Below are 11,452 nucleotides of genomic sequence, written 5' to 3'. Positions count from 1 at the left end.
AAATCTCTACTTTAATTTAACCAGGAAAAGATACTGTTCCCAGAAAAAGTCCACCCTACTACTAGTAGGATTGAGCAGCTGTCTGTACCTTGAGCAATACATGGAGGATTTGTGAGTGCAAGGGGAGAAATGTGATGACAGAAGTCTCAGCTGTATTACCTGTGACTCATTCCCTGCTGGATTCACCACATCCTCACCACTCCTACCATACTTCATTTAAAGCTGTTTAGCACAGCAGAGCTGATTCACTCTTTGGGTTTTCTTTTTTTCTGATCTCTTTGTTGCCTGGTTTTGTGTGCAGTGTTTGATTTTGGCTGGATTTTGTTTTGCTTCCTGCTATTTGTGCTCCCTGTCATGGGAAGATTGTGTTCCAATCCTTGGTGCTTCTGTCTCAGAGCCCTAATTAACATGAAGTGCTGCAGCAGACAGAATCAGCCTGAGACTTGTTGAAGGGATCTGGCCAGCACAAGCAGAGCCAGAAATTAGGAATAGGTAACTCCCCAGCCAGCACTCTGTCCTCTGATCTCACTGACCTTTTTCTGTGCTATAGGTAGCATTTCCTACAGGTGTTTTCAGCAAATTGCTTTACATTTTCCACTGTGTTCATTGCACAGTGCCAGTTCATTAAGCTGCAGCACAGGAGTGCTTTGCTCAGCCAGCACCTGATCTCACTGGTTACCTGATCTCACTTTACCAACAGCACTTAATTTGGTGTTTGGAAGGATGCTAAAAGGCTAACTTTGTCAGCCACATTTTAATGAATTTTGTGGAAAAGGCTAGACTACAGGGGATTACCACCTCAGTGGGGTTTGTCTTTATTTGTAAAATGTTATTTTTGGTTTGCCACAGTCTTGACACTACTGCTACTTTCACACAGTGTGACTTCATTGAGTGCAGTAGGGGATAACACCAAGTACAGATGTGGAAGAAATACAACACTGTTAAACCTCTAAAGCAATGGTAAAAAACAGCTTTAGCCCAGTAAATCAATAATTTGATAATTACTGTGAGCTAGCTGACCTCTGTTTAAAATACAGGAATAGCACCTGGTGTGTGATGTGAACACTGGATGGCAAGCCAAAATGTGGAACAATACACAAAACTGAGGGGACAAGTTTAAAAAAAAACCACTTCCTTTTTCTTTGGCTCAATGGCTTGTTTGTCCAATAAAAATGTAAATCTTCTCCAAGCTTTCAGAATTGTAGAACATTGTGGTCTTTGCTGTAATGGCAAAGGTAGCCCTGCCTGGACATCACTTTAAAACAGATGATTCTTGTAAAACCTCTGGTGCAAATACAATTCAGATCGAATTTAGTACACAAGCCTGGAAGCCACTACTATATCTCATAAACCTTTACCCAATAATAGTGACATTTCTGTACTTTTTATCTTTGTATCTCAGTTAAAAACTTAAATAATAACAAAATACTTCTGCTATTTCTAAAGTTTGGTTGTCATCACTGGAAATCTTAAATGCATAAACATATCCTTGGAAGTGATTGCAGGAGACCTTACAGGTTGGTTCCTGGGCAGTGCTGCACTTGTAAAAGGCAGGAAAGAGAGAAGAGAAACATTGAAAAAATAGCGAGGGATGGAGTTTTTCTGGGGCAACAAACCATTAGCAGAATAGTGGGGCCTTATTTCTGAGTTGCTCAAAGATCTTGATTTTATCTCACAGGTAAAGAAATCACTTTAGTTATTGGGGGTCTGAGTAGCATTTGCAAAAGTTACAGCAGAAATCTTATCACTTGTTTTCTTTATGCCATTGATTTAATCTGTGCCTGCAGATTATATATAATGCAACCCTATATAATTTGCTAAAACACCACTGATGATCTGCAGAGAACTGTGGACATCATTGTCCTTCACCAGACATCACCCTGACTCTGCATTCCCAAAATATCACTCTGGCCCTGAACACCCAACAGATCACCCAGCTCAATGTTCCCAGCAGTGTAGGTGGCTGTTGGCAGGGACAATGTATGATAAACATAAATATTTGTTGTTAACATGCAAGAATAAAAGTTAGGAGGCACAATTCCTTCTTTCATTTCCTTATACCTACCTTTCCTCTATACCCACTTCTTCCTGGAACCAGGGCTGGAGGGAAAATGGGATTCCCTGAGATGTAAAAAACAGCACTGAACACCAGTTTTACTTCCTTGCAGCACAGAGCAGCTACAGCGTGGTCATAAAATATTTCTACTCTCAAATGCCTTCATTTTTCTTTGAACTAATTTTGCACTGCTCAATAGCAATATGTAAGGCAATACAGAATCATATAGATTCCTGTTTGCCAGTATCTTTGCAATCTTTTGCAATCCTATTGATGCTATATTTTAAGGGCATTCTGGTAAAGGAAAACATAGGTAAATATGTTAAGGTAAATATTAAGGTAAATATAGAATTTTAAGCTAAAGCCTCTGTAAGAAATTATTCAAACTATGTCATCTCTTATTTTTCATACTCTCAGCACCTTCTCAAATGTCCTTTGATTTCACAGAATGTTTGTTAGCAGGAACAAAAGTCATAATAAAAGGTACATAAAATGTGTCAGACTGTAGAGAAATTAGGTTTGAAAACATTCATTTTGCTTTTGCAACCTTGTCTATAAATCCTCCATGATTTTCTCTTTTGTAGATACCTAATCAATCACAGCATCAAGCACTGAATAGGGAAAAATATACCCCCAAAACAAATTATGAAAGAAACTTGGCTCTTTCGCCCTTACAGGCTATTTTTAAGTATGAAAAATTGCAGCAGCTAGACTTTTCTAGAATCTACTATGTCTCCTGTATTTGATGCCTTTTCTCTGCATAGTAATGTGTCTTTAAAAAAACCCCACTGATATATGTTACAAGGAGTGTATCTCTTTCACTGAGACAGAACATTTTAATTTCCCGACACCTTTTAGTGATTGCTTCAATTTCCGAAGATTTTGATAAAAATCATGTGGTTTTAGAGTATCAGGATTGAATACCCTGCTCCAGCAGCAATTTAATGAAATGTTGTAGTTTCACAGCGTTTCATTTGACATAACCTAGCTCAGAGGTCTAATAAATGCAGTGTGATAAATGTTGGAGCCACGATTGTAAAAATATACTAGTAATTGGGTTAATATGCCTTAAAATACTGCCCATCAGTTATCTTTCTTCTTGCAGTTATGTGGCTTGCACTGTAAAGACTGAGCATTGCAGTTTACCCTTTTCTCCCCTGCTATCTCCTTTTCTTTCCTGCTTTTGTAAGCATTCCCCTTTTTTAAGCATTTGATTATAGCAAATGCTGTAGGTATTCTCTTTCAAGTGGCAAATTCTTCTTACCCTGGAACCTTTTTCTGAGCTACTCACATGGTTTTCAGTGTTACCTGGAAGGAATTTAATATAAGGCTGATGCTTCACAATAAAGAACAAGTGTAAATAAACATGCAGAATACATCAGGAGATGCAAAGGTAGGTTTTGACAAGTGTTATTTTCCTGTAGTATATCAGATGTGTTTTAGAAATAAATAACAGAGGTATCAGTGTTATGGGATTAGAACCAGGAAAATATTTTGACTTTCTAATTTTCAGTTGTGTGTGTATGTGTGTGTGTGTGTTTTATCACCACACTGCCATAGGACAGAAACCCTTCTGCTGTAATCTGGTACTTTTCATGCTGTGCTTTAGGAGAGAGATTCAGAACTTCTATTCAGCTAAATTCTGATGTTTGTTGTGTTTCCCCAGACTGGAAATAGTCCTGTTAATTTTCAACACACAGATTAGGATTTCAATGACAGCTAATTAATTTACAATGATTATTTCAAGCAACATGCAAATACCCATACCTCCTGCAGGACTCTGAAATCCTTTGTTAGTCTTTGAAAATAGCTGTCTGAAGATATACAGCTGTAGCTGAAATATCACCACATGGAACTGCTGCCTCTGGGGAGGTGTGTGTGTGTGTCATTACTCACTGGCCCCACAGAACTGATATGAATAATACCATACATATAATTTTGCTGTACATTCATTGCATGTGACTGTGGATGCATGACTGTGGGTGCAGTGTGTGATGCAAACAGTGCACAAGACAGGGCTGATATGGAGGAGCATTCTGTTCCTTCCATAACATCCAGCCTGGAGGGTGAAGATGAGGGAGCAGAGCCAGGAGTGAGGCAGTGTCTGCCCCACTCTATGATAGCAGAGGTGAGGGGAAGGAGAGGCTCCTGGGGCCATGAGAAGACAGTGGGGAGCCATGTCACAAGCTCTGACAAGAGCAGAAGAAATTCTGAGTGCACTCTGCACACCCTGGGGGCTCCCATCTAATGGCCAAAGATCAAGGAGCCATGAAATAGCTGTAGGGATGGGACTCAGACCCTGTGTTCAAGCAGTACAAGTTCACACATTTCTTCCCACTGCTGCCTTAGGTGAGTCCCAGTGGCCAGTGACCTCCCAAGGTCTAACACCAAGTAATAACTTAGTCTAGGGCCTGTAGTTGAAATACTTTGTGGCCACGTGAGAATAGCCACATAAATCTATCTTTCCCATGATTTACACAGGGGGAAGTAAATGACTTTTAAAGTTCCCTCTTCTTACATACACAAAATCTACCACGGCTGTAATATGAAAATAGACAAGATCCAATACTGAATGGTAGCTCAGCATGTGCATAATGCAAGATTACAGCTTCAAATGCAGGGTACAGGAGAGATTTGTCATTGACAATTTCTCCCCCAGCTGTCCCTCTACATTAATGAGAAAATATCTTTTCTTCCTTTAAAGCAGACTTTAAAAGCTTGATACAGTAATATTGCTGTTGCCTCTATTAAGAGTTTGCAACTGGGCATTTGGACCAATGTAGTTAATATGGTGATAGTCCAGAAAGTCCAAACCCCCCAAAAAAAAATTGGTTCTCAACTCAAATCCCAGAGTTAGTCAGAAACTCAAGGCAGTCAACATGAGAGAGAGCTCATCCATGGCTGTGGAGTTATGCCTGATGCTTTTCTAATAAGAATGATAGAAATGACACACTTGAATGCTTAAAATTAGTCTTTTCATTTACACTGTGTCACATCTATCTTCAGGGATGGCTTTTTCCTCACTTAACTCAGCTATTTGACTGAGACTCTTCTCTTTGCTAGGCAGCCAAACCCTCAGTATGGTCACAGGAAAGGTCTGCATGCCCAGATTCAATGTACTCTGTCCCAACATTGCTCTGCAACAGGCAGGAGGAATCACAGAATCACTTAGATTGGAAAAGACCATCAAATATCATCGGGTCCTACTGTTGACCCAGCACTGTCAAGTCCATCACTAAGCCATGTCCCCAAGTGCCACATTTACATGTCTTTTAAACACCTTCAGGGATGGTGACTCCACCACTTCCCTGGGCAGCCTGTTCCAATGCCTTACAACACCTTCAGTGGAGAATTTTTTCCCTCATAACCAATCTAAACCTCTCCTGGTGCAACTTGAGGCCATTTCCTCTTGTCCTAACATTTGCTATTTGGGACATTAACATCCATGGTCCACAGATACAACCTTTACAAAGTAAAAATTGGCAGAGATGAACCTACCTGTGCTTTGTCAGAGTAGTCACACTGATATCCTGCACCAGCACAGTGCTTCTTGCACACACATGATTCATCATTAATGGAAGTGATTTCAGAACCTTATGAAGGTTCCTTGGGCAAAGGAGTCTCTGAGGACATCCCTGCATTAGGCAGCTGTGACAGGGACTTTTTCTGGGATGACTATGGAGGTCATTCCAAGCCCCTGCCTGTCCCATCATTTCAGCAAGAATGTGCAGCTTGCTCATGTGAAAACTCTGGGTTGTGATAAGGTGAGGCAGTCCTGGCTGGAAGTTCCAGCCCATCATGGCTGCACACAAGGAGTAAAGCAGAAAATGGGTAGGGTAGGGCTGGAAATGACATGACATGGTGTGAGAAACAACTGCTCACTTTAAAAATTTTAAAAGGCTTATTAAACCTCAAAGGACTACATAAGGAAAAAGCTGCAGCACTGGGAACTGCCCCTCGTGCATACTGACTGCCTATGCAGCCAGTTCATCTTCAAGCTGGATGCTCAGTCTTTTATACCCCTGGGGGTTGCCTCAGCCAGCCCTGGCCCTTCCTAAAGTCTGTCAGTCAGCTCCTCTTTGCCATTTATTGGTGGAAACTGCTTTCTTGTAACTGGATTGGAGATCAGGTGTTGCCATGCCTCACCCTCTAAGCAACACCCTCTAAGCTTTTCCATTCCAAACTGCCCCAGGCAAGGGACGCCTGTGCCGCCTTCTTTGCACCTGTCCTAGACAATCCAGGCTGTCTGATGGCAACAATACAGGGAGGGGAAAGGGAACAGAGGACACCTAAACTACAATAACATAACTATACATCACTAAAGCTTTTCTTCATATTCAGAAAATAGTTATCCCTTAATTGTGAGAGCCAATTATCTCATTATCCATCCATAACAATGGCATGGCATGGCATGGCATGGCATGGCATGGCATGGCATGGCATGGCATGAAAGGACAGACTGTTGGACCCCTGGGGAAAGGCCACACTTCCATCTCTTGGTGCTTCTGCACCAGATACCCAACAGGTAGCTAGCCTGGAGAAGACCTAGGAAGCCTCTTCCAGCTCTCATTCCATGCCTTCCTTGAGCTTTGGAGCCTGCTTCCCTGTGCTGTCTCGCAGCCTGGAGGCACATTTACATTTCCTGAATAGGGCAGTTAGTGCACTGTCCCCATGTCACTCGCACCAGGTCTCTGACATTGTGCCTCATCAGCACTAATGGCCCAGCCATGAGTGGTTATTAAAGCATTTGGTCTGCTTTACCAGTGGTTATTATTGGTCATTGTTTCTACCCCGCTGACCCCCCTGGCTGGCAGAAGAGCCCTTCTGCCTTTCCCCCAGCAGTGAGACCCACGTTAATAGCCCAGTTTAATACCAGAACCTCTGAGCACATAAATAAAACCAGACAGGCCCTACCTGTATTTTATATGGCTAGTAAGAGAGAATACATGCTTTTGTGATTATGATTAATGCTGCTGTTTATTATTTTTATTGCTGTAGTGGTTTGAATATCACTATCCTGTCCTATCTAAGTGCAGTAAAAATCCATTGGAAAAAGATGGTTTCTCTTTCAGGCAGATGATACCCCAGACCATCAGAGCACTGAGGATCTGGAACAGCTTTTTTCCTGGGCAAACAAGCATCAAGAGAACCTAAGGAGTTTTAAGGGTGAGTTCAAGAAGTTTGTCAGGTTATATAGCAGGCCTACATGGGCTTGGTTATGGTGACTCCAGACAGCACTTTTAGCTCCATGTGCTTACCTTCTTCTGGGCAGAAACCACTGTATTTTCTGCTCATCCTGTGATAGAACTCTTGTGTCTGCTGTATTACATAAGAATGCGCTGTGTTAAACTTAAATAGTTTTGGTGTTATACCTCATTCACTCTGCTCTGCTCTGCCAGACAGTGTGATCCCTGAAGGGATAAGATCCAGGCATCTATGAGTAAGAACAGCAGGAATTCACCTTTGTTTTGCACTGCCATTCATTTTAGTACATGTAAGACATAAAGAAAATGCAAATTTTCTTTCAGCCTCAACCCAATCGTGAAGCAAATTTTTAGACAAGTTCAGCTGAAAACAGCTTTGTTCTTCCCAACTGCATTTGGTCTGTTTTACCAGTGCATCTGGAAAATCTGCTCCTGGCAAGCCTGCTCCTCCTGTGCTGTCCACTACTGTGAATGTGGGGCCACAGGAGGAGTCCAGCCCTCTAAGGCTGTTGAAATGCCATGACTGAAGTTGGTTAAGCAGCTCATCTTCTCAAGGCCTTTCTGGAAGGGACCTACCTTTCCTGAAAGTTATGCTGCTGTTAATGTAAATTATCCAAATTCATTGTCCATTTTCCAAGGTCCAGCTCACTGCCCCACCCACTGCTCCAGAGACAATTAAGCCCTATGTTAAGGGCTTCTTAAAGTCTTTCCTCTAAACTGTGTTCCAGGATTTGTGGATGGCCCTTATGTTGATTTGGATTTTACCTTGAATGAGTAATGTTATCTGTGTTATAGCTGTCACAGATGAAAAAACAACTTCTACAGATGAGTGAATCCATTTGTTGGTTTATGGATCCCAAATCCTCCAGGGCAACAAATCCATCTGTCATCTCGGAATGCTTGTGTTTTATTTGGTGCTGTGAGTCAGCTGACAGGTATTAAAATGCACATGGAAGTGGACAGATTTTTGCTGACTTCCCTGCAGAGGAGACCCATGGGTGTTTTTATTCCAGCACATGCAATGAAATAACATAAAGTCAGGAAATCCATTCCTAGGGGATAGTACAAATTGTCTGAGCAAGAAAGACATCGATATTTGGTCCGTGGGCCTTTGACCTAACCATCTGCCTAGGTCACCTTAGCCCACTGCTTGCTTCCTTTTCCTTGCTGCTCTATTCTTTCCAGATGGGTGCAGCTCAGGAAAACTGCATTTTGTGTTTCCTTTGTTCCCCTTCTTCTCTCCTTTCTTGTTCTTTGTATTTACTGCTCCATTCTCAGCTCCTTGATTATGCTCATGTACCTCAGGAGGAGCTAAACAAAAAGTTGCTGGTTAAAAACTAACTAGGGAAAAAGTTTTAGTTATGTGGGAATTTCTTTCTTGGTGGTGTATTCAACCAAGAGGAGTCCAATTTCTAGCATCCATTTAACCAAAATGTTCTTATTGGGAATTAAACTCTGCCCTTTACATGAGTAGAAGTGAAGTTGCTTCCATGAGGCTTTAGGCATCTACCTGAATTGGTTGCCATTCCAGAGCCCTTCCTGTGATATCTCCAGATGCTGAAACAAAGCAGTTTAACTTGCTTCTTGCTCTGCATCATTGGAGGGAGTCAGAGGAGGAGTCTGCTTCTCTCCACTTACTAAAAAGAAAGCCCAGTAAACTAAGTGAAGTATGTAAATTTGGGGTGAATTATCCCTGTTTGATTAGCCCCCACACAAACCAGCTTACCTCAGTTGCACTGCCTACAGTGAAAGCAAACTAAAGCACTATTGGTAAAAGGTTAAGAGCCCAGAGTGGCCAAGGTTTGAGGAAAAATCTGCAAGATTTTTTATAAATCTCTGCTGAATCATGTCTGCTTGGGTATTACCCAGGTCAATACCTGGTATCCTGCAGAAACAGATGGACAGAGGATTGCCTTCCTACAGAGCTAAGTTAACCCACAGTCAGGCAGGGATTGTGCATGCCCTTAATAAATCCAGTTGCCACAAAGACTGGCCTTTTTACACCTTCTGTTTGTATTACTTTACCAGTTACTGTCCTTTGATGACTGAATTTTGAGAAGGAGAAAGGCCCAAATGACCAATTCAGAGATTTGCCCTTCTTTGCTGACCTTTAAACCCAAACCTGATACCCCCACCTTAAGAACAAAGGTTCTCCCTCCTGTTGTAGAATCCATCTCATCCCAACAATCCCAGCATTTTCAGCCTCCTTATTACTGCTGGTCATTGTTTAAATAAAGCATGCATTCTGGTAAATAGCAATTGCTCAAACATAAGCAGCTTTAAAGGCAAGAAGTAACCCTTCCAGTCTCTGGATGAAGGATGATTTGAAATGAATTGATGTGTTCTGACTGGTGAGTCAAAATAATTCAGTTCCCCCCCCTACCCCTGCAGTGTTAAACCAAGTCAATTTTTTCAAACCATATTTGATATCTTATTGTTTATTTTCGGTCAGCAGACAGCAATTTTCAAGAACTGCTCTTGATATACAGCTCAGATATCTTACAGGTCACATGTCATTCAAGAAAGGTCAATGATTCATTTAAAGTTTCATCATTCTTCACATAAACAGGCAAACAGCATTTCATTCACAGTGCGGAATTTGTGGGGGTGATAGGCCCCTGTAGTAACAAAGTCTATGGAGTCTTTTTCCCTGCCTAAGAAAGAGTGAATTCACATTATTATCATTACCTTATAATATATCTTGGATGCACTCCCAATGAAAGCATGTGCACCTAAACAGATTTTCATTTAGGGTCAATTCAAAGGAGCTTTTTAGATCTGCTCCTTGCCCTGATTTTTTCACATCATTTGTGGGGGAAAAAAAATAATATTAACTGATTATACCTTCCTGGCTTATTCAGTCAGAATACCTAGAGAGAAATTTTACAATTGAGCAAGACTGATGTATACATCATCAGCAATATTAGAATTTAATTAAGATTTTTGCTGTTGTTGATTCCTTTAGAAACTGTACTTTCAGTAGAAAATGCAGATTTAAAAAAACAACTTTCTTATATCCAAGCAATAATACCTGATTTAATTAAACCTGAAAGACTTTTAAGAAATAAGATGTAGTTTTCATAGGGTGGGTGATCTATTTTCTGTTTCTTGTCTGTGCTGTCCTCAGTATAGCATTTCAAGCTAGTTAATTCACTGAGTGCCCTTCATGAAATAAGTAATAATGCCAGCTTCTCAGTCTGGATCCAAATGAACCTGCCTAACCATCACCTTAAACCATTTTAATTGGTATTTTAGAAGCAAGTTTCTTATCAGGAGTGAAAAAACAGATCTAAAAAAAAAAAGTAATAAAATTAAAGATAGTTTTAAAAAACATTGCTGACTACTGATGTCATTCCAGTACCATTAAAGATCTCCAGATGCAGAATTGGAGCACGACATTCATCTGCTTTATCTGGGGCTTTTGGCATCAATGAGACTTTACAGTGAGTGTAATTCTTGTACATCAGTGCATTGGTAGGCACCCAATGCATCTTCTGGAGTCTAAGTATTTCTCAACTTCTTGCTCCCCACCACCTGTGATCCTTCACACCAATGCAATCTCTTGGAGGCAAGATAGGAGTCGAGAAAGTTTTGAAAACTACATCCTCTCTCTCATTACCTGTTACATGTCTCCACAAATCTGGTGGTTAGTGCCTACAAATTAGTGAGGCTGCTCTCAGCTGCAGAAGTTTTCACTGTGTTCTGCACCAAGTGATTGCAAAGCAGAAGTGTGAACAACAGGAGTTACACAAGTGTTCAAAGAGCTTGGCCCTGAACGATTCATGCTGACAGTACAGAAAAGGAGTTAGCAGTAGCACTCAGATTTTCCAAATTCTTTAGTAAGCAAAGCTTTCCAGTGAGAATAAGGAGCCTTTCTCATTGATACACGTTGAATCTTCCAGCCTGTGGTGCAAAAACTTGAATTAATGTTTTTATTCTTGCCAGTGTTTACATTATGGAACCAGATTATTGCTTGAAACTCTCCACATCTCAGTTTTTCAAGTGATGTGTGCAAGGGAATAGTATCAGATCACAAAGTTCCTGTTTTAGTGTTGGATTCCTTAATCTACTTAGAAGCCAGACACTTCTGAGGTATCATTTGATTTTTGCCATCACATGCATGTGCTCATGGAAAGGCAATTGCAGACACAAATACTAAGGTCTTTTCCCTGGAGGTTTTCTGAGCTAGCTG

Source organism: Agelaius phoeniceus, chromosome 4 (genome assembly GCF_051311805.1).
Source record: "Agelaius phoeniceus isolate bAgePho1 chromosome 4, bAgePho1.hap1, whole genome shotgun sequence".
NCBI classification, from domain to species: domain Eukaryota; kingdom Metazoa; phylum Chordata; class Aves; order Passeriformes; family Icteridae; genus Agelaius; species Agelaius phoeniceus.
Note: the sequence above shows the minus strand (reverse complement) of the source record.